This window comes from Trachemys scripta, chromosome 13 (genome assembly GCF_013100865.1).
Source record: "Trachemys scripta elegans isolate TJP31775 chromosome 13, CAS_Tse_1.0, whole genome shotgun sequence".
Classification (NCBI taxonomy): domain Eukaryota; kingdom Metazoa; phylum Chordata; order Testudines; family Emydidae; genus Trachemys; species Trachemys scripta.
In genome coordinates this window covers 21591327-21614655 of record NC_048310.1, presented here as the reverse complement: position 1 = coordinate 21614655, position 23329 = coordinate 21591327, and the positions used below count along the sequence as shown (strand labels likewise).

At 41.7% G+C, this 23329-nt stretch overlaps 1 long non-coding RNA gene across 1 annotated transcript in view; it reads left to right on the top strand.

The window, feature by feature from the left end:
• The first annotated feature begins 340 nt into the window (after nucleotides 1–340).
• LOC117886804 overlaps nucleotides 341–23329 on the top strand; it is a 36869-nt gene continuing 13880 nt past the window's right edge. Inside the window, exons 1-3 of the long non-coding RNA XR_004648056.1 lie at nucleotides 341–636; nucleotides 837–1075; nucleotides 7211–7335. This is a non-coding gene — a long non-coding RNA (uncharacterized LOC117886804). The remainder of the gene's footprint in view (nucleotides 637–836; nucleotides 1076–7210; nucleotides 7336–23329) is intronic.

Genomic DNA, 23329 nt, shown 5'->3' with positions numbered 1-23329 from the left:
CTCACTCCGACCCCACCACCTAGATAAGGCTTGGGAGTCACCTAATTGGAATCGATATGAGCAAGCACTCGAAGAAGAAAAGACGGTTACTCACCTTTGTAACTGTTGTTCTTCGAGATGTGTTGCTCATATCCATTCCAAACCCTCCCCCCTTCCCCACTGTCGGAGTAGCTGGCAAGAATGAACTGAGAGGGCGCTGGGTCGGCTGGGGTATATATCCAGCACCATGAAGGCGCCACTCCAGGGGCTCCACAGCCAACCCACCAGGTGTTGCTAGGGTAGAAAATTTCTCCGACGATCGTGCACGCGGCGCGCACACACCTAATTGGAATGGATATGAGCAACACATCTCGAAGAACAACAGTTACAAAGGTGAGTAACCGTCTTTTTTAATTTGGGAGTGATATCCTGTGTGCTGCTTGCATATAGATGTCTGTATTGTACCTCCCACAATTTTCAAATTTTGTTTCTGTTTTACCCCAAGAGCCATACCCCACTTTTTCTTTTTTTCCTTCATCTCAGTTGCCAGCACCAACATCCTGGATATTTTTGCAGCTTTGGACAAAGTCATCAACATCTTGAGAGCCACCCTAGCTATATGTTCAGAGAGTGTGCTCTAGTGACTAGAGGACTCAGGTCTGTACCATTGCCTTGCTGTTTGGCCTGAATTGTTTTGTTCCCTCATAAATAAAATGGATAATTTATCATATTAACCTATCCCCTGGGATATTTTTGGGGTTAATCTTTTTAAGATCTCCTCCTTAAATGAGAGCTGCTTATAGAATTGCAATTTATTATGAGCACTTCTACCAACAGAGCACCCCTTCTTTCATCAGTAGGGACAAACCACCCCAACACTAGGAGATCTACTGAGATGCCACCTGTGGGCAGGAAACACAGTAATGCTTAATGTGATATTCCACGGCTATTGAAGAGTTACTTCCTTGTCAAACCCATGAGTGGCTGCAGAGATCAAGGAACTCAGAGATTCCAAGGACCTGGAGAAGCAAGGGCTCCTTTGAGCTGAATATGATCCTATCTGAACAGCGTAGGTTGCTAATGTTGAAACTTTAAGGTACACTTAACTGCTTTCTCAGTGTAATCATAAAAGAGTAATTTTTAAACTTCAATGCCTAGTAGGGACAATGCTATTTATATAATCATTACTGCAGTCAGTAATATCAGGTTAAGGTTTGGTAGGGGTTGGTATTTACTGCTTGATAACAGTGCATATTCTACTTTGGATCAATGACAATATTCTAATGTATTGGAACGACTGTTCAAACTTGGAGGAGACTTTAGTTGGGCCTTGTATTATAAGTATTTCAGAATGGAAACTTTTTATCTTAACCTTATCCTCAAGCAGGTTACTTTCTTTTAACAGGGAGAACAATGTATTAGCGGTACTTGCTCCTCCCTTTGAGTCCTGACTTTAATGTATTTAAACAGTCATTGCTTTAAGAAGTGACTGTAAGTATTGACCTCACCTTTAAAAACTTTCCAGGTTTGTCTTTGCAACTATAAAGAATGACCACATATTCTCTGTTCTTCTATGTATTTAGTATTGGAAATACCTAGGGAACATTGCGGCAATGTAATGTTGTTTGTTTATAAAAGTGGATCAGAGTTTTGATTCAGGCCCATCTCTAGTACAGTGTCTGCCCTTGGAATTTTTCCACCAATCACTCATAAACGTTGGGTTCAGATATAAATCTGAAAATTTTAGTCACTCCCTTAATTTAAAATAGACCAGATCAAAACTCTAGATCCAGCTCCCTCCACCACTCCCTGTTAAGTTCAATCCTAGATCCACACTCTGTGGCCTAGATCTGGCTCTAACAAATAGCTTTTTGAAAGCCACAAAGAAGCCATATTAGATACACTATATACTCATCTAATTCCATTTGAAATGTTTGTACTTTCTAGTGATGGTTTGTTTTCCTGGTAGTATTGAATATCATCTTCATTAACATTTATTTCTAATATTTGTTAATAAATGAAACAAACACTCCAGCAATATAAGGATTAAAGTGTTCTCTCTTGCATCTCCGCCAAGTGATCCTCAATTATTGAAGTTCAATGGTGTTTCTCTGTGTTGGGTACAAATAACTGCAATGCCCACTGAAACAATCAATGCTGAAAGTCTGAATTTTTTAATGTTTGGTTTTGCAGTCTTGACTGAAAAATAAATCTCTTCCTATTTCTTCATCTGAATGTTGTACTTCAGTATATCGGCATGATTTTGTGGCTATTTATTTTATTTCCATATAGAGTTAAGCCTTACTGTCTAGTATATTAGGCATATTTTACAGTGGGTATCTTACTGAATTCCCACTGGTGTTTTCCCAGAAAAGAATTCAAATGAATCTTGTGTATCATGAATGTGCTTAGTCTGAGAGTTTTGAAACTTGCATTCACAAGGTGCAGCCCCTACATGTGTTCAGAATATTTCCTCTCCTCTCAGGACACAGTTGCTAAGCTGCAACCAGCAGGTAGATCTTGCATCTTAATGAATGTTCAGTTGTTCATACCTCCCTGCAGACCAATTTTAGTTTGAAAATCCTCTTTCTTTACTTTTTCTACATGAGAAAAATCTCTAATATTTGTTCACTCTCAGTAAAATTATTGGCTTGATTCAAATTAGGGCCAGAACCTAACTTCTGTGACCGAGAAAGTGTAAGTCAATGGGCCATTCACAGGTTTCATCTAAAAAGCTCCTATTTCACATCCCATGTTGGTGAAAGTGAGTTCGGTGAGCCTTAATTTTGCAGAATCACTGGAAAATTCAGTAGGTTTTGAGCCTCTGGACTGGAATAGTAGCAGGACAGGTTAGAGGTCAGGACTGAGATTTATTTGCAAAACTGTGAGAGGAAGCTTACCACACCACCAGTGCTATTAGCCCTTCTCTTTCATGAGGATTAAACTCATTCTTGGAATAAAACAAAAATAATGGTAGAAACTCCAGCAGAAATGTAGTTGTCTTTCCTCCTAACATGGTGCTGCCAGCCTGTGCTTTCTGAAACACTAAAAGCATGAGCTGTCTCATAGAAAAAACACCTTTTTAAAAATTCTTTAGTGATGTGAGAGGTGTAAATTAATTGTATTCCTCAATGATAAATCTAGCAAGGAGGTGGCATATGTCCATCCAGTGCCATTCTGATTCCCGTGAAGAGGATGCAGCCTGCATCACTGATATGTACCTTCAAAGTGTTTTGCTATTTGATTGGGGCAATACATTCAGGGACCTCTTAAAGCAGTATCGGAATCTCTCCTACTCTTGGCAGAGATTGAAGTGGTGCCACCTGAGTTTTTCAGAAGAGGCTTCTATTCCAACTATTTCCTAGTCCACAAAAGAGACAGAGGAGGGAGAGCAATCCTCTGTCTCAGAAACTTGCCCACCTATCTCCTTTCAAAGCATTTCAGATCATGCTAGCCACCATGGTTACATCCCTAGATCTAGGAAACTGGTTCATCACCTTCAGCCTACAGGATGCATACTTTCATGTAACCATCCACCCATCCCACAGGCATTTCCTACATTTTGTAATAGGCTCAGATCATTACCAAAACTGAGTGTTCTCCTCTTGGGGATCTGCACAGCCCGGATGGTCTTTACAAAGATTGTCCTGTCAGTGTTAGAAGCACACCTATGTCACTGAGATATTGTGGTATTGGACTACTGGCTCATCAGGGGTTGGTCAGCTCTAGAGGGTAAGTCGGCAACGTCCAGGGTGCTAGCTTTATTTCAGTCCCTGGGTCTCCATATCAATCTGATGAAGTCTACACTGACCCCAATCCAAAGGATAGACTTCATCAAAGCTACTCCAGACCCTTACTACAAGAGCCTACCTGCCTAAGGAGAGATTCTCTATTATGTCCAGTTTAATCTTAGCAATACAGCACAGCCCGCAAATAACTGCAAGGACCTACCTACAGTTCTTGGGCTGTATGTCAGCCTTCACGTTTGTCATGCTTTATGCAAGACATGCACCTTCAGATGTTGTAAGGTATGTGTACACCCCAAACAGGCAGTCTCTCCAAACTCATCATGGTACCGCCTGAAAATTCTGGAGACTCTCCGGTGATCCAAGGACCCACTGAAGCACTTCCTGGGAACCCCATTTTCACATCTCCCACCCTCAAAGACCTTACAACAGATGCCTCACTTTTGGGGAGGAACCACAGCCCAGGACAGGTGATCCTCACAAGACACCACACTCCACATCAACATCCTAGAGCTAAGAGTGGTTCAATATGCTTATTAGCACTTCTTTCACACCATACAGGGTCACTCTGTCAGGGTAATACTGGACAACAGGGCAGCTATGTGTTATATCAACCAGCAGGGCTTAGTAAGATCCCAATCCTTATTCACGGAATTGCTGAAACTGTGGAACTGGTGCATTTCCTATCAGATAGAAATCTCATAGACTTTAAGGTCAGAAGGGACCATTATGATCATCTGGTCTGACCCCCTGCATGCTGCAAGCCACAAAACCGTCCCTACCCCTTCCCTGGACTCTGCTGTTGAAGTCCCCAATCCTGTGTTTTAGTGACTTCAATCGGCAGAGACCCTCCTGCTAGTGATCCCTGCCCCATGCTGAGGAGGAAGGCGAAAAACCTCCAGAGGCTCAGCCAATCTACCCTGGAGGAAAATTCCTTCCCGACCCCAAATATGGCGATCAGTAAGATCCCGAGCATGTAGGCAAGAGTCTCTAGCCTGACCCCTGTTAGCCATTATACTATTTACATACCATTGCTTGGTTTTCCTTGGCTACTATGTTTTACCATTAAACCATTCCCTCCATAAACTTATGTAACTTAATCTTAAAACCAGACAGGTCCGTCGCCCCCACCGTTTCCCTCGGAAGGCCGTTCCAATATTTCACCCCTCTGACAGTCAGAAACCTTCATCTAATTTCAAGCCTGAACTTCCCCACGGCCAGTTTATATCCATTCGTTCTCGTGTCCACATTAGTACTAAGCTGGAATAATTCCTCTCCCTCCCTTGTATTTATCCCTCTGATATATTTAAAGATAGCAATCATATCCCCCCTCAGCCTTCGCTTTGTCAGACTAAAAAACCCAAGCTCCTCTAGTCTCCTTTCATACGACAGGTTTTCCATTCCTCTGATCATCCTAGTCGCCCTTCTCTGCACCCGTTCCAGTTTGAGTTCATCTTTTTTAAACATGGGAGACCAGAACTGCACACAGTACTCCAAATGAGGTCTCACCAGCGCCTTATACAACGGAAGCAGGACCTCCTTATCCCTACTAGATATACCTCGCCTAATGCATCCCAAGACCGCATTGGCTTTTTTCACCACCACATCACATTGTCGACTCATAGTCATCCTGCGGTCTACAAGGACCCCTAGGTCCTTCTCCTCTTCCGTTACTTCTAACCAATCTCAGTGGTCTATCTACCAGGCCACACAACTGCAGACTCTCTGAGCAGGAACTTCCATCAGAACCAGGGGGAGGGATAGCTCAGTGGTTTGAGCATTGGACTGCTAAACCCAGGGTTGTGAGTTCAATCCTTGAGGGGGCCATTTAGGGATGTGGGGCAAAAATCTATGTGGGGATTGGCCCTGCTTTGAGCAAGGGGTTGGACTAGATGACCTCCTGAGGTCACTTCCAACCCTGATATTCTATGATTCATGAATAGGAGCTCTATGACTTTGTCTTTCACAGCATCTGCCAAGCCTGAGGTCTCAGCAGACCTCTTTGGTACCCCAATCAACATGAAAACTTGCCTTTTCTGCTCCTTATAGACACGACTCCTCGAGAGATTTCCTAATAACACCATGATCATATACTTGCTATATGCTTACCTGCCTCTATCTCTGATTTTCAAGACCTTGTTCAACTGCAACAGAAAAGAGTAAGGGTTATCCTCATAACATTGTCCTGGCCAAGACAAGTGTGGTTACTCAAATCTCCTTCACCTCTCTGTGGCAACGTCTATCTGCCTTCCCATCAGGAGGGATCTCCTATCACAGAACTTAGGGACCCTGATCCATCCCAACCCCTCATCCTTGAACCTGACAGCATGGTTCTTAAATGGTTCTCAAACATGGAACTAACCTGTTTGGATAGTGTCTAGTCGTTTCTTCTGTCTAGCAGGAAACCTACTACTTGCAAAACTTCCTTTCAAAACTGTAAACACCTCCATTCCTGGTGTTCTCTTCACTCTTCTCAAGCATCAGATGCTCTGCTCTGTAAGGGCCTAGAATACCTGTAGGATTTGAAGACACAGGGTCTGTCAATGAGCTCAGTCAGAGTACGTTTGGCCTTCTACTCACTCACTGAGTGCTTCTCAGATTTTGCCCATCCTATTACAACCAGATTCTTTAAGGGCTTACACAACTTGTTTCCTCCTGTGTGGAATCTGGCCCCCCAATGGAATCTAAATTTGGTTCTTAATGCTCTAAGGAAAGCCCTCCTTTGAATTGATAGCTACATGCGCTCTCCTCCACCTCTCCCTGAAGACTTCATTCCTTATGTCCATCACTTTGGCTAGATGGATGGGAGAACTAAGTGTTCTCATGGCAGACTGACCATTCACTACATTCTACAGAGAGAAAACTACACTGTGTCCCCATCCTTGCTTCCTCCCTAAGGTCTCTTCAGAATACCATATTAATCAGGAAATCGATCCACCAGTGTTATATCCAAAGCCTTGTGTCTCTGGGGAGGAAACCAGCCTACATACACTAGGTGTCAGGAGAGATCTCATATTCTACCTTGACAGTACTAAGACCTTGCCTATTTGTATTTTTTTCAGAGAGGATGAAGTGACAGCCCATTTCCACAAAAAGACTGTTGGAGTGGGTCTTGGGTTGCATTTTAATGTACTATGACACTTCTGGAATAGAGCACCCTCACAGCGGAACAGCACACTGCACTAAGGCTCAATCACATCTGTAGCTCTCTTGAAATATGTTCCCATAGTAGAAATCTGCAAGTCTGCAATTTTGTCCTCTGTCCATGTTTGCCAAGCATTATGCTATCTTATCTGCTTGTAGAACTGATACAGTGTTTGGTGATGAAGTCCTCTGAACTGTCTTGGATCTTCCTCCTCCGCATGCACCAGTTACTGCTTGGGAGTCTCCTACAATGGAGCACCCATAGGGACATATATTCAAAGGATGAGAGGTTGTTTACCTGTACAGTAACTTGAATTCTTTGAGATGTTTTGTACTTATAGGTACTCTACATCTGGTCCTCCGTCTGCTGTGGAGTCTCTGGCTTTGAAATTGAGAAGGAACTGCTCAGGAATCTCCAGTCCAGAGCGCATGGCATGCATAGATCATATGGTGGGAGCACCCACAGGTAAGTAACCTCCTTTTCTGCTCTACTGTATAGTATGCAACACCTTGCTACTATTGTACTGGTTTGTGCACTGTTGGAAATTGGAATCATCAACTTTTCTGAGGACACATGTAATAAGGCACATTAGATTATGGTGTTTCAAGCCTGCCTTCTAAGATTAAGTTTAAAAAAAATTGCCTCCTTGATGATTTCAGCTTGCTCAGTTACATTCTTTCCCCCAGTGACTGCAGATAGGTGATTGCAGGGCTATGTGATATTATGATGTGTCAAGATTCAGAATTCTGAATTATACCTATGGATTGGATCCGCAATTTACAGTAATATTTACTTAGCCTGTCTGGTTATATTACAGGAAATTATGGCACTCAGAAATAATATAAACAGTGCCCTATTATAGTCCAGAAACTATAGCTAAAGAGCTCAGAAATTAACTACCTTGGAGACTACCTGCTGTGTTATGAAAAATAAATATAGGGCCCAACTGAGAGAGGTGCTGTGCACCTGAAACACCCAGTGAAGGAAATGGGGAGCTCAACCCATCTCACAATATAGCCTGTAAATTAGTAGTAGTGGAGATATGAGAAATCTCATGACTGACTGAAAACAGCCATGAATCATTACGTTTTTTATCATTTATCTTTCTCAAGGTCCACAATCCTGAGCCCTGGAACAAAGTTTACTAATCAGCTCATCCAGTCACATATGTGCATTCTAAGTGACTGCCATGAGTTCTGTGATAATTATCTCATAGGAAGTAAAATAACATTTTTCCTGGCATTCAAACTATTTGTCCTTGTTAATTTTTCCCCCCATGAGTATATTTTGAAACTAAAAGTTCTGCAACAAATGATTAAAAATTCTGTGCACAATATTTTAAAATTCTGCATACTTTATTTGTCAAAATAACACAATATAATCACACCAATTTCAATTATTTTTGGTCATTTATTGCAAAATACCTGTCAGCAAGTATGTCTGTAACAATACAGACAACAAAAAAGATTTAGGAAATGTTTTTTGACAAATAGATTCCTTACTAGGCATATTAATACAGAACTCCGCAATTATTAAATGAGTAATAATTCATTTAAACTATAATACAGAACCATATTTCACGCACCCCTCAGAAGCAGTGAAAAGGCTTGGGGGAGTCAGGGGTAACGGACAAGCTGAGGGAGAGGGAAGTAAATTGCTGGGAAGGAGCCTGGGTGTGAACTTGGACAGTTGTTTGGTATGGGTGGGAAAAGTATGGAATAGGTTTTTAGGGGCAGGGCAGGGAGGAATTGTTAAGGAGCTTCCTCCATGTGTCTCTGTGCCCTACCCAGCCACTGCCCTGTCCCCATGTGTCCCTGTACCTGCTCCCCCTGTCCCCATGTGTCTCTGTGTTCCTACTCAGCCATCTCCTGTCCCTTATCAGAGGGATAGCCGTGTTAGTCTGTATCCACAAAAACAACAAGGAGTCCGATGACACCTTAAAGACTAAGATTTATTTGGGCATACATTTTCGTGGGTAAAAAACCACTTCTTCAGATGCCCCTCCTGTTCCTGTGTCCCTGCACCCCTGTCCCCATGTCTCTGTGCCCCTTCCCCCTGCCTCATGTGTATCTTTGCCCCCACTCATCCACTCACTGTCCCCGTGTGTCCCTGTCCCCTGTCCCCATGTATCTTTGTGCCCCCACTCAGCCACGCTCTGTCCCTATGTAGCTCTGCACTTCCTCCCTCATCACCATGTGGCCCTGCACCTCCCTCCCGCCTGTGGCCCTGTGCCTCCACTCCTATTCAGCCCCTGCCCCAGTCTATCTTCCCCCACTAGCCCTTCTGATCCACTGTCTGCCCCCCCCCCTCCGGGACGCACACTGTCTGTCTCCTGACCTGGCCTGACCGGCGCTGCAAAGAAGACGGTTTCTTTCTTGTCCCTAGCCGGCTGGGAGCTGCTGCTGTGTTCTGTCACCACAATGCCCTCTGGTGGGCAAAAGGCAGAACTGCAGAAGTTATTTTCTGCAGGGAGTTGCTGCTGTTCTTGAGCCATAGCACCCTCTGGTGGGCAAAAGGGGGAACTGTAGCAACATTTCGGCAGAAGCTTTTTTCTGCACAAAAAATTAAAATAATTAATTATTTGCAAGCACAGTAGCAGAATTCCCCCAGGAGTAAAAATAAAATCTTCTGAAATGCATGGCTATAATGGAGGATTTTCTAAATACTTTGGTTGAAATTCAGAATATACATAAAACAAAGTCCGAGAACAACTCATTTTAATGAACCATATCTGTTCTGTCAAATATTGCCTGACGCATCTAATATTTACTTTTTGAGGTCAATTAATCTCAAGTTTACCAACAACAGAAGTTGTCATATTTAATGTAAGACGGTTTAAAGAATGCAATGAGAAATTATCATGGGATTGCTTGTGAATAGACTGAAAATATACAACAGGAGATAGGCTCTGCTGAAGTTAGCTTGTTGCAGAAAGAAAATTAAATTTAAGCTAAAGAAAATCTGAGACATTCACTTCTTGACATCCATCTTTTTGAAAGTGAAGCAACTTTCAAACATGTTCCTGCTCTGTTAGACTTTTAAATTTATTAAATTTATACCATATTAAATTAATGCTGTTAGATCTATAGGATCATGAGCACTTAGATCTTTTCTAAATGGAAGAGTTGTGCCTATCTAACTATAATCCCAGTGGAAGAGCCCTGAGCACTCTGGATGGAGCTTTGCAGATCTAATGGCATTAATTTTTTATGGTGGAAAATTCTTATGAGTCTCTGTCTTTCTGGCTAACGAAAAAGTAGTGATCAGTGTTGGAAACTTACAATGTTCTGCTTGCTCCAAAGTGGGGAAAAGGAAAGAGCAAATTGCCGTTTGAACAACTTTCAAACCTCTCAAACTGTCTCACACCACAAGTATACCATGAAGGAATAGTGGGGGAAAGAGTGCAATTGAGAAAGCTGAAATCAAGGAGGCAGGTTTTTTTACTTTAACTTATAAGGCAGCCTGGAAACACCCATTATTCTTTGAGGAGTGTCCCTGTGCCTTTGATAGGAGAATTTTAGCAGCAGTGCTCATCTGGGTCGCACATGCGCTCTCCCTGTTTCGCACCCTTGTTAGTGCCTGTTTAGCACCGCGCAGCCAGACTCCCTCAGTTCCTTCTCCACCCCTGAGTCCATAGATAGAACTCCGGAGTAGTGGAGCACCCACAGTTACTGCACAGGGTCAGTAACCTTCGCTTCTTAAATTTCAAGCTAGAGGTTTATGGATGCATTATAAACCACTGGAAATTGTAGATGGTGCAATAATGGATTATGAAAATGAAAGTCTACTGTACTTTTTTCATCCAAGAGAATTATCTACATTTTGAGTTAGTAACTTAACTTTGCACATGCTAAACTGCTGATCATCCCTGCTTCAGTGTTCATGAAAAGTAGTTAAAAATTATCAGATATTTTTCTTTATACTATGACTATGAACAACTGAGTTATCTTTTCATGGCTACAAAACCATTTTCACCTTGGCAGCTTTGTCAGTACAGTACTGGCATTAGTTTTGAGTCTCTTTTTTATTCTATGTCTATTTTTCAACACAAATTGAAAATATCTACTGTTCTCTGTGTTTGCACAGTACCTAGCCCAGTGGGATCCAGGTTCATGACTAGGACTCATATGCACTACAGTAATACAAATAATAAAAAAGAACATGGTTCATATTTGCATAGTTAATACATGTGATGCCTTGCTTAACTTGCTGCGGCTAGCAAAGAATGAGGGACCCTTGGAACAACAAGTCAAGCTTTGTCTTTTAATTAAATTTAAGTCTCAAACTCTGTTTGAAGTGAAATTGCTACCTTGTGTCATCTTGGTACACATAGCTGGAATTTTACAGCACAAGCTAAAGGTCATAATGAATTTTATGAGTCTAGGTATCAAAGTACTTGAGAAAATGATTCACATCATAAACAACATCTCTGATTATTTTCGTCCTGAGTTTCACTCTGCCTGTAGCACAGAAACAAACTCTTCTGTGTAGGCAACGATCTTGTTCATTCTTTCTGATGGTAAGGGATCCCATTCTCTCTATCCAACTTCTCCCTCTTGGTCATCTGACCCTTAGTTTTCTCTGTTTAAAACTTTAACCACTGCTTTCATGTTAGTAATAGTGTATATACATTTTAAGCACCTTTTATGACTCCTTCCTGTCCATGCTCTGCCTCTCTTAACCGTGTATTGGCAAAGCTTCCTTCACAGAAAAGGTAAAAAATAAAAACAAATATGAAGGATATTTTTCTCTTCTTCAAGAAACTCCTGAACAATTACAGAGAAACAGCATAGATGTCTGCTCAACAGGATAATCTTGTGCTGAGGAATAGGGAGTTGTTAAAAAATATGCAACAACAATGATTTTGGCATGTGGCAAACCAGGCTTTTCAGAATAAAAATTATTTATAGTATTTATACAGAGGTAGTCACTTAAAAGCTTTATTGCCCCAATTACAGTGAGTGTCCTTCATGCAAGAACTCAGTATAATTGTCCCAGCCCACAATAATATGTTAAGATGATCAGCACTGTATGATCCAAACCAGGATATGGAGGGGGAAAAAAATTAAACGGTGAGATAATGAAGAAATAGGGGAAATTGTAGGTTCAGCATTTGGCATGTTACCAACAACATTGTGCAATACCCTGGCAGCCACTTTTAACCATGTGACAGAGGAGATGCAACATCCTTTGAGTTTAACAGGGTAATTCTCTGTTTTGTGCATGGCTGCTCTCTATGGTAGCAGATATAATAAATGTATACACTTTAAAGTTAAGCATGAAATTAAGCATTTTACTCACAAGCTATTTTAACGCCTTGTTAAAATTAGAAGGCTAAGTTAAAGCGTTTTGAAAATTTGTTCTTAACATTGAACAGGAAGGGAAAATTGCATACACATTTTCCAAAATATTATCAGAAGTTAGTATAGTTTGCAACAGTTACCGGCAAGTATCTTCTAAATTGCATACACTAAGGGCTTGTGCACTATGTTAGCAGTTGATTTAGACTCCTTTTCTCTTCTAAGGACATATGTAATATGGCAGGTTTTTCAGCTCGGCTTCCACAACTCTTTGCCATGTTGTTTTCGGGTGACCTCATTTTCGCTTGCCTTCAGGTGTTCATCTTGTTGCTTCTCTGGTGATGGAATCAGTTTCCATCCAAAGCACATGACTAATTCATCTCCAGCACCTCCTGGCAATGATGGTGGTCAGATCCTCTTTGCTACACTGTGTCAATAGATCTTGGTTTGAGATTGTTCTGGGCCAAAAGATGCGGAGGATTTTTCTGAGGCAGATTGTATGTTATGAAGACAGTTTGGACGTGTCATACTTTCTCATTCCCCAGCATTCTGCATTATAAAGTAGTGTTGAAAGTATGCAGCTCTGATAAATCTTAAGATTGGTTTTGGTGTATTTTGATGATTTTCAGACTGTATTTAAGCTCCTGAAGGTGTTCTTGGCTTTATTGATTTTGTTCTGGATGTCCTGGCTTGTTCTGATGTCCTGGCTGATGGTGCTGCCCAAGTATACGAATGTTTCTACATTGGTGAGAACATAATCCTCTATCCATACTGGTGATGGTGAGGCAATATTAAAGGTCATGATATCTGTTTTATTGCGGTTGATTTTCAGTCCAATTTGCTGGCTGAATGCGTTGAGTTGACTTGTTTTTTTTCTTGTATATGGTGTTGGGTATGTGATAAGAGAGCAACATCATCTGCGAAGTCCAGGTCTTCAAGGGATGAGAAGAGTGTCCATTTAATGCCCCTTGGCATGTCTTCTGTTGTACGCCAGCCATTACCCAGTCGATGGCAACGTTGAAGAGGATTGCAGACATGACACACCCCAACATACTCCTGTTTTGACTTCAAAACTCAGCTCACTGTATGTAAAGTTGAAATAGAAGCTTTTGATAACATTGATTATACGGAAAGAAATTCCATATGCCCGCCGTGTCATAGGCTGGTCCTATGAATGCTATCAAAAGTCTTCTCAAAGTCTGTGAAATTTATGTAGAGTTGAAATTGCCATTCTAAGCACTTTTCTATTATGTTTCGTAGAGCGAAGATCTGGTCTGTGCATCCACGCCCTTGCCGAAAACCAGCTTGCTCTTTTCTGAGAACACTATCAATTGCCTCTGATATATGCTGGGCTGTGATCTTACACAGTACTTTGCTTGGCACAGATAAAAAGTGGGATACCATGCCAGTTATTACAATCACTGAGAGTTCCTTTCTTTGCTATCTTCACTATAATCCGATTGGTCCACTCATCTGGCACTTTTTCCCTTTCCCAGACTGATTTAAATAGAGGGGCCAGGATAGATGCTGCTAATTTAGGATTTACTTTGAATAATTCTGCATTCAAGTTATCCTTGCCAGGAGCTTTCCCATTTTTTAAGGATTTGATGGCTTGAATGAGCTCTTCCTTAGTTGGGGTGTCTGTGTTGATATCAAGATCATCTTCTGCCCCCTGGATGTTTACTTCCTCTTTAGGTGGCTCCCTGTTCAGCAATTCTTTGAAATGCTCTGTCCAGCGCATTTCTTGTTCTTTTTCGGTTGTTAGGAGGTGTCCTTGTTTGTTCCTGATGAGTGTTTGTTGGTGTCAGCCGTTTACCACTGATAAGCCGTGTCATTTTATAAACGGTTCCTTGTTCACTACGAGCAGCTGCATCCTCTGCTTGTGTTGCCAGATTATCAATATAATGCCGATTGTCTGCTCTCACCAGGCGTTTGACCTCTCGGTGTGCCTTGCTATACTGCTCGTGGTATTTGTCCTTTAGCTTTTGGGATTTTGTGTGTCAAACTTTTTTCTTCAGAGCTCGTCCGGTTTCTATGGCATTCCATGTACTGAGTGTAATCCACTCCTTCCTTCTCTTCTGCCTGTAGCCTAGACAGGCTTCACTGCTGTGTTTATAAATTGCTGTTACTTTGTCCCACCTCTTGTTGATCTCATCTGCATCCCTCTCCTCTTCATCAAGGTCTGCAAGTGCTTGAAACCTGTTCTTAAGCTGCAGAACGAAGGCTTTCTGTATTTCAAGGGACTTTAGCTTGTCAATATCATAACATCTATGTCCCTTGTTTGGTGGACCCACACTGCTCAGTTTTAGCTTGATGGAGGCTGTCACAAGGTGGTGGTCACTGCCAACATCTGCACCCCTTCTCACTTTCATATCTGTCAGTGAGCGTCGCCATTTGCCATTGATCATGATATGGTCAATCTGGTTCTTACCTCTGCCATTTGAAGAACGCCATGTCAGCTTGCGAATTTCACGATGTTCAGATAGGGTTCTGCCGATGACCAGGTCATTCATATTACAGAAATCAACAAGCCTTTCTCTGTTTTCATTCATGGTGCCACACCCATGTCTTCCCATTGCTCTGTCATTGTTTGTATTGTCCTTACCGACCTTGGCATTCAGGTCTCCCATGAGCATAGGTCGTGGCTTGGTCCTCTCTCTAACTCGGCCAGTAGTGTAAGGTGGAATTTGTCCTTTACTTCTTCATCACTGTCATTTGTTGGAGCATAGCACTGAATCAGGGTGATGTTGATGTTGATGTTTCCCTTTCAGTCTGGTCCTCATAAGTCTGCTGCTGATGGATTTCCATTCAAGCAGGGAATGCTCCACTCCCTTCTTCAAAAGGATGGCAACACCTTCATGGTGTTGTCCATCATCTCGTCCAGAAAACAGCAAAGTTTCTCCTGAGGCTGTTGTTAAGCTTCCTGATCCTGTCGATCTGCTCTCGCTGACACCCAGGATCTGTAAGCTGACAATGATTTTTGGATGCTTTGAAGACTGGATAGAGGGTGCCATCTCAGGCTTAATTCAGAACCATCCTCATTCCTGCTTGAGAGCAGGCAGAAGCCATCCATATCTGATGTGTTCCTTCTGAAAGGGGGATGGGCCTGTTATACATTCCCCCCCGCACACACACACATCCAGAGGGTGTTAAAAATAAGACATGATGGGCCAGGATAATTCCAATTGCTCTCACGTGACCAAGGCAATAGCAGTGTTCAGATCTTCTTCACTCTTCAGGAGTATCTACAAACTTCTGCTTGTGATGCCAAACATATTATAACAGGACATGAGGATGTATGGTCCAGGTGATTCATCCTCACTATATCTAGCTGTGTGGCAAATGCAACTCTAATGGACCTTGAAAAATCTTGCAGTGTACAGGTGCAACAGGTTCAGGTTAATTCTAGGAAGCAGTCACCTCAATTGTGAATTTAAGTGGTATAGATTAGTGTACTCCATAGCTGACAAATGTGTAGATCCTGTACAAGTACCAGTCCAATGTATTTTTAAATACTTATTACATTTAAGGTCTTTAGAAATACAGTAGAACCTCAGAATTACAAACTCCTTGGAAATGGAGGTTGTTTGTACTCTGAAATGTTCATAACTCTGAACAAAACATTATGGTTGCTCTTTCAAAAGTTTACAACTGAACATTGACTTAATACGGCTTTGAAACTTGACTATGCAGGAGAAAAATGCTGCTTTAACCATCTTATTTTAAATAAAATAAGCACAGAAATAGTTTCCTTACCTTGTCAAATCCTTTTTAAACTTTCCTTTTACTTTTTTTTTAGTAATTTGTTTAACACAGTACTGTACTATATTTGCCTTTTTTTGGGGCGGGGTCTCTGCTTCCATACTTCCGGTTCCAAAAGAGGTGTGTGGTTGACTGGTCAGTTTGTAATTCTGGTGTGTGTAACTCTGAGGTTCTACTGTGTTTACATATTACATATTTTCTCAGAATACAGTTAGTAGCAATAGCTTATCGTGTACTTAAGATAGGAAATCTGTCTTTGTACATGACACAGTTAAGACATTTATTAAAGGTCTAGTTAATGTGTACCCACATTAGGACCCAGTTTTATCATGGGACTCTAATTTGATCTTGACACACCTCATGAATTCTCCCTTTGAACCCATAGCAGATTGTTGTTTGTCATTTATCTATTTAAACACTTTTTATAATATCCATTACACTAGCAAGGTGGTTGAGCAAGTTGCATGCTCTTATGGCAGATCCACCATTCACTGTTTTTCATAAAGATAACATTGTCCTCAGAGCTCACTCCAGATTCCTTCCTAAAACGTTTTCTGGGTTTTATAACAATCAGTTAATTTTCTTTCTGAAATCTCATGGTCATAAAAGAATATAAACTACATATTTTAGATGCTAAAAGAGCTTTCGATTACTACCTAAATGGGACAGGACAGTTTTGCAAGTCTGCTAAACTTTTTATTTCTTATGTTTACAACTATAAGGATCATGCCAGTCCTGCTTAGTCATTATCTTCTTGTGTGAAATAGCATATTGAACAGGCATATAGGGTAGCATCAGTTTCTCCTCCTATTGGAGTTAGGTCACACTCAACCAGAGCAATAGCTCCTTTATAGCACATCTGAGACATGTTCCAGTTCTTGAAATACAGGAATATATATATAGGAATATAAGGTTGCTACTTGGAGTTGCAATCATACCTTTACAAAACACTATTCATTTGGTTTGGCATTGAAATTAGATGCCCTGTTTGATAGAGCAGTTCTGCAATTCTTATTTAGTTAGGACCCTGAGTGTCACCATCCAGTCCTGGGGTATTGCTTATCTAGCAAACCTATGAGTGGGAATAAGCAGAGGACACTCAAAGAAGAAACAAAGGTTACTTGTAACAAGTCCTGGGAAATAGACTCTGCCCACCTGAATGGTCACACAGCCCAGGGCCTTTGGACAGCACGAAAAGCTAGGATGTGTGTCAACATCTTGGAGTTGAGAGCCACTTGTCTCGCCTGTCTGGCATTCCTCCCCCTCATACAATCCCATCACATTCAACTGCTATCCGATAATATATCTGCAGTAGTCTATATCAACAAGCAAAGTGGTACCAAGTCTCCCTCCCTCTGTGTGGAAGCTGCCTATGTCTGAAACTGGTGCATCAAGCACAGTGTCATCCTACAGGCTGCATATCTCCCGGATGCCCACAACTCCCTCACGGACATGCTCAACAGGTTCTTCTACGAAGACCACGAGTGGGAACTGCACAATCCCACCCTGCACTCCATTTTCCACAGTTGAGGCTCCCCTCACTGGGACCTCTTCATGACCAATGAGAACCATAAACTCCCCCTTTATTGCTCCAGAGGGAACTGTGGAGGCAGTCTCTTGGGGCAATGTCCTTTTCCTCCCCTGGACTGGCAACTTTTGGTATGCCTTGCCACCCATTCCCCTGCTCCCCCAAGTCCTGTGCAAGATTCACAGGGACTGAGCAACAGTCATACTGATAGCCCCTTTTTGGCCACACCAATATTGGTTCACAGATCACCTTTGTCTCCCCCGCTCATCCCCCTCTCTGCCTCCATGCACATCTGGATTTCCTCACCCAGGCACAGGTACATCTCCAGCACCCCACTCCACTCATGGCTTGGTATTTGGATGCAGCTCGCAAGTAAACAGAGCATGCTCTATCCTGGTGCATGAGGTCCTCATGCACAACAGAAGACTGTCTACCAGGGCCTGTTATCAAGCAAAATGGAAACCACCTGGGCTCACCGCCACCATTACCCGCTGGATTCCATATCCATTGCTATTCTCTTTGACCACCTTCTTCAACTCAAACTGTTGGGCTCACCCACAACTCCATACAGGTCCACCTGGCGGCACTCAGTGCCTCCTTCCCTCCGGTGGATGGCTGCTCTGTCTTCACTCACCTGACCACTGTTTCCTCAAAGGTCTGCTCAACACCTTTCCACTAGTGCTCAAGCTGATCCCTTCTTGGGACCTTAATGTAGCTCTCTCTGCTCTGACCAAGCCACCCTTCAAACCCCTCATGATGTGCTCTCTCTCCCACCTCTCAATAACGGTGATCTTCTTGGTTGCCATCTTGTCAGTGCAGCATGTTAACAGATTGGCAGCCATGATGGCTGATTCCCCCCCCCCATCTTCCATAAGTACAAGGTCTCCTTACACCTTAAGGTAGTGTCCTTAAGGTGGTGTCCGCGTTCTACCTCAACCAGTGCATCCACCTCTGGGACTTCTATCCCAAACCCCACACCTCCCACAGAGCCAGAACATTGCACTCTCTTGATGCCAGCCGTGCACTGGCCTTCTACCTCCAACACACTTGTGCCTTCTACACTCCATCCAGGCTCTTCATTGTCAAACGTTGCAAGTAACAAGCCCTCTGCTCGCAATGCATCTCCAAATAGATCTCGTGTTGCATTTACGAATGCTACTCTCTCCAATATACTTCCATCTCTTGAAGTCCCAGCTCACTCTACGTGGATGCACGCCATCACATTGGACTGCATCATGGACATGCTGTGGCAGGACATTTGCTGAGCAGCCACGTGGAGCACCGTCCACATCTTTACCTCTCACTAAAACATCACTCCAGCAGTGGCAGTGGATGCAGCCATCAGCCACGCTGTCTTGCAGTCTATAACTTCTTGCAAATCCTCACACCCACCTCTATGCTTTCTACTCACCCATGTTTGGAATCCATATAGGGACCATAACTTGAAGAAGAAGAGGTTACTTACCTGTAACTGGAGGGTCTTCGAGATGTGTGGTCCCTATTCGGATTCCAGTACCTGCCTCCATCCCCTGTGCAATGGACTATACTGCTTAATGGTAAAAGAGATACTGGAGCGGTGTCAGCCTGCATGGCCTCTTATAGCCTCAGCTGCGGACACAAGGACATGTGCAGATCAACGGACACTTGTACAGAATGGTTCTGACTCTGACACATGGCGGACCTCAAATAAGGACCATTCATCTCAAACAACCTCCAGTTACAGGTAAATAATCTCCGCTTCCTACTTTGGTTTAAATTATGTTATATAAATGTAAGGGGGTGAGTACTAGCTGAGGAAAACAGGACATAGAGCATCCAGGGATAATTGGAGCAAAGAGGCACTCCAGCCAAGCTCTACCCTGCAGCTTGACAATAAGGGAGCTGCAAAAGTGATGCCCCTCAAACTGCCCCAGTGCTTGAGCATTTGACCCATAAACTGTAAAGTGGATCTGAGTATGTCTGAGCTGTAAGTAGAGCCACATAAATCTCCTGATATCATATTGCTGTGGGAAAACTAATAATGTTTACCACCTATAAATTCATAATAAACAGGATTAAACAAGAAGCTCTTTCAATGTGAAATTAAAACTGGTGAAGAAATGGGATAGTAATGTTCAAACAAATACCCTGTAAGCTTTATACGGGGTTTCAATTGAAGTATGCGTTTAGGGGATATCTTAGTAAAACGGTAAGGCCAGCTGGTTTATATTGATTATTTCCTACAGAATTATCACCTATTTAATGTCATCTGTAACGCCACATGGCACAGCATACTATTTCATCACTATGAGATCCGGATCTCTGATTTCAGAAGTGAAAAATCTTAGAAATATATTTTAACACTAACTGATACAGATGGCTGTCTGGGTTTTTAGTTCTCTTGTTATTCCTTTTCTTTATGTGGCTGGGTTTTATGTTGCTAAAATACCACTTTTCTATGTTGGTATTTGAAAAAATATTTTACAACATGTTCAAGTAAATTATTGAGCCACAATGCAGAAGTGTCTCAGTGTTTGAACCACTAGGCTGATGCCATAAAGTATTTATTGTTCAGCTTCTGGATCAGCTCCTTTAGTTGCAGGGATTGTGGCAGTAAAGGAAAGGGGGCGCTCCTAGTCTTCCCTGGACAGCTGTAGCCCCCTGATTGGTATCTAAATAATATTACCAAACACATCTCCCAGGCAACCCTCAAAGTCCCGGGACAGAATGCATATCATAGGTCTAAGCCTGACTTGGTGCACTGATACCATCTACTACCCAAGTGATGCCATCAGATCTCATGTAGGGTGCTCTGGCCACAAATCCGAGGAGGGTTATTTATGTCGATGGTGAGTTGCTATGTCCTTATATTATTTTCTTCCTTACTCTATTTGGAAAGAGGTTGCTGCTCCAGTGCCAGCAATCTTTTTTCACTGGGTAACCTTTCACCTTCATACACACAGCCAATATTGATTCAAATAGTATATTGTTTGCTTGTTTTTAAATTCACTACTGGAAGCAAAAAACATATTTTATTCTTCTGAATTAAAAATACACCCTGCTTTTTGGAGGGCTTAACTTTGTAGACAAAACATATTAATGGGTTCCTGGTGCTGATCTTTTTCTCTGTCTTGTCTTTGGTTATGAATTAAATCTGTCATTCTGAAATGATAGATGCAATAAAATACTCTTACTGCACCCGCTGGGAATTACATGACTGTTTAGTGTTCTGGAGCTGGAGGGGACTCACTAGCAGCTAAAAATCCAGAATCTATCCACTTGCTTTTGTCTCCAGTGGCTCATTTGCTTTCTCTAGAAGTTAAGGAAATCTTGACAGGCTTTCAGGCTTTTGACTGGGACTTGGGCATTAATTCTGGTGTGAATCACTATCATGCTAATTCAGTCAGGGACTTGTTTTAGTCAACATTATTTATGACTTTTTGATGCGGTATTTGTTTACTTTAACTGGCTGTACTTCCTAATAGCCAACTCTAACCTGTATGTTACAGCCTTTGTTATTTATTAGGATCTTGGATATTTTTTATTTTGGCTTTTTTACTGTATTTTAGTATACCATCTGAATGTAAATGATATTCAGAATAAAATGATTTGAACTAAAATAACTTGCTTTCAAATTAATAGCTTTCTGCATAAAAATGCAAAATGCACTCTTTGTCTAGTCCTAAGACCAACAGTTCACAATAAACTACATTATTTTTCTACCTATAAACAGGCTTTAAATATAAAGTACTCTGAAATGAAAGCTAAACAAATTGAATCTAATACTTGTTTTTCACTGGTGAGAAATTTAGAGGGAAATCAACTCTAAGCTGTGCAAAAAAAAAAAAAAAAAAAAATTACTGGCTTCTTCCATAACTCATAGATTTCACAGCAGAAATATCCCTTTAATCATTAATTCTGTTTGTATTAACTCCATATTATATTGTGCCCTCTAGCCAAGATGCTTTTACTTATTCTTCATCATGAAATTTCTCTAATCTCAAGGGTTTTCAACATCTCTGGTTTGATTTTAAAACTCAGATAAACTCTTCAACTAATCAGCAGTTTAATTGCACATGTTATATACTTTCTAGCGCTAAAAATATGTATTTCAACATACTCATCAAAACCATCAGGGGCCCAATCCTTTACATGCATAATTCCCACGTGCCTTTGGGAGTTTTTGATATGCACAGAATGCAGGATTGGTCCCACATGGGAATATGCCATCACGTTTTCTAAGTTCCCTTAATACAATGCAAATTTTATTTCTGAGAGAATTTCACAGGATGAGAACCTCTTTAAGAATATTTTTTATTAAATTTTACATATTAGAAATGTTTTACATATAGTGCAGCCTTTGGTCATGCAAGTATATTTATGAATATGTTCAATAAGCTATAAAGTTACATTGTGAAGAAACATAAAGGCACATAAAACTTGTTTTAAATTTAAATTTAAAGGTCTAAAATGAGAGCTATACAGAGGAAAGGAGACACAGCAAAGAAGGAAAGGGAGGGAGGTGGAAGTGTGTCAGAGGGAGTTTTACCTTTGACCTCAGTAGCACCAGAATTAGGCCAACACTGAGTGACTTTGAAAATCTTACCCCTAGTTTCTAACCAGTCATAACTGGAGTAGTTCTCGCAGATCTGTTAGGGCTGGTCTACGCTGGGGGGCGGATCGATCCAAGATATGCAACTTCAGCTACGCGAATAGCGTAGCTGAAGTTGAAATATCTTGGATCGAATTACCTGGGGTCCACACGGCGCAGGATCAACAGCCGCGGCTCTCCCGTCGACTGCGCTACCACCGCACGCTCTAGTGGAGTTCCGGAGTCGACGGTGAGCGCGTTCGGGGATCGATATTATTAACGAGACGCGATATATCGATCCCAGATAAATTGATTGCTACCCACCGATACGGCAGGTAGTGAAGACGTACCCTTAGATGTAAGCCAAGAAGGGCAGGGTTTCCAAAGAAGGAACCTAAAATGTCCAGCCAGGTGCAAACAGGTAATTAAAACCTGAAAAGTTTGGGTACCTAATTACTATTCTTTGCCTGAACACTCATGCTGTGCATGGGAAATTCAGGTGCCCATTTTTAAAAATCTGATGCACAGTGCCTGATTTTTAAAACCTGTGATGTACAAGGCTATGCAAAAAAAAATTGTGTGCAGCTGTCTGATATGTATGCACAATTACTGTATGTGCATGTCTAAGTTGTCCATTTGTGCATGCTGATGAAGTTTGTCTACTATATTAGATGCAGAATTATGCATGTACATAGTCTGTAATGTTCTTCTCTGTATAACAGCTGAATTGATACTGTGGGTATTGCCTCTCAAATTAACATAGCCACCTGCAAGACCTCAGAGAAACAGGAGTGGTTGGGTTACAAGATCTAGTGAAAGTCTAAATGAAAATATTAGATATTATTAGATATTATTAGCTCATTCTCTCAATCCTCGTCTGGTGTATTACTTGATCTTACTAGGTTTAGGCTTTTGTAATTTTGTAATTTCACTGTTATGTCACAGCCATTGAGCCCAAAAACATGAGAATTTTAAAAAATTATCCTGTTTGTAGTTAGGTGTCTGGGGGAGAGGGAGTGAGATAATAATTCTGTCTTTGTAACTGAAAGCTCTAAAATGTAATAGTAAAGATAAAACTATTTGGGCTGGTAACAAGTCTGCTGCAATTTAGTGATTTTGCACATGCTTTAGACCCCAATTCAGGAAAGCACTTGTCCACGTGTTTAATTCTCATGGACTTTAACGGGACACAAAGCACATACCCTATCTTAGGGTATGAGCTACAAGACTGTCTACCCTGCAAAACAAAACAAAACACCCAAAACCCTGCAGTAGCAAGTCTTAGGTCCAGGTCAACAG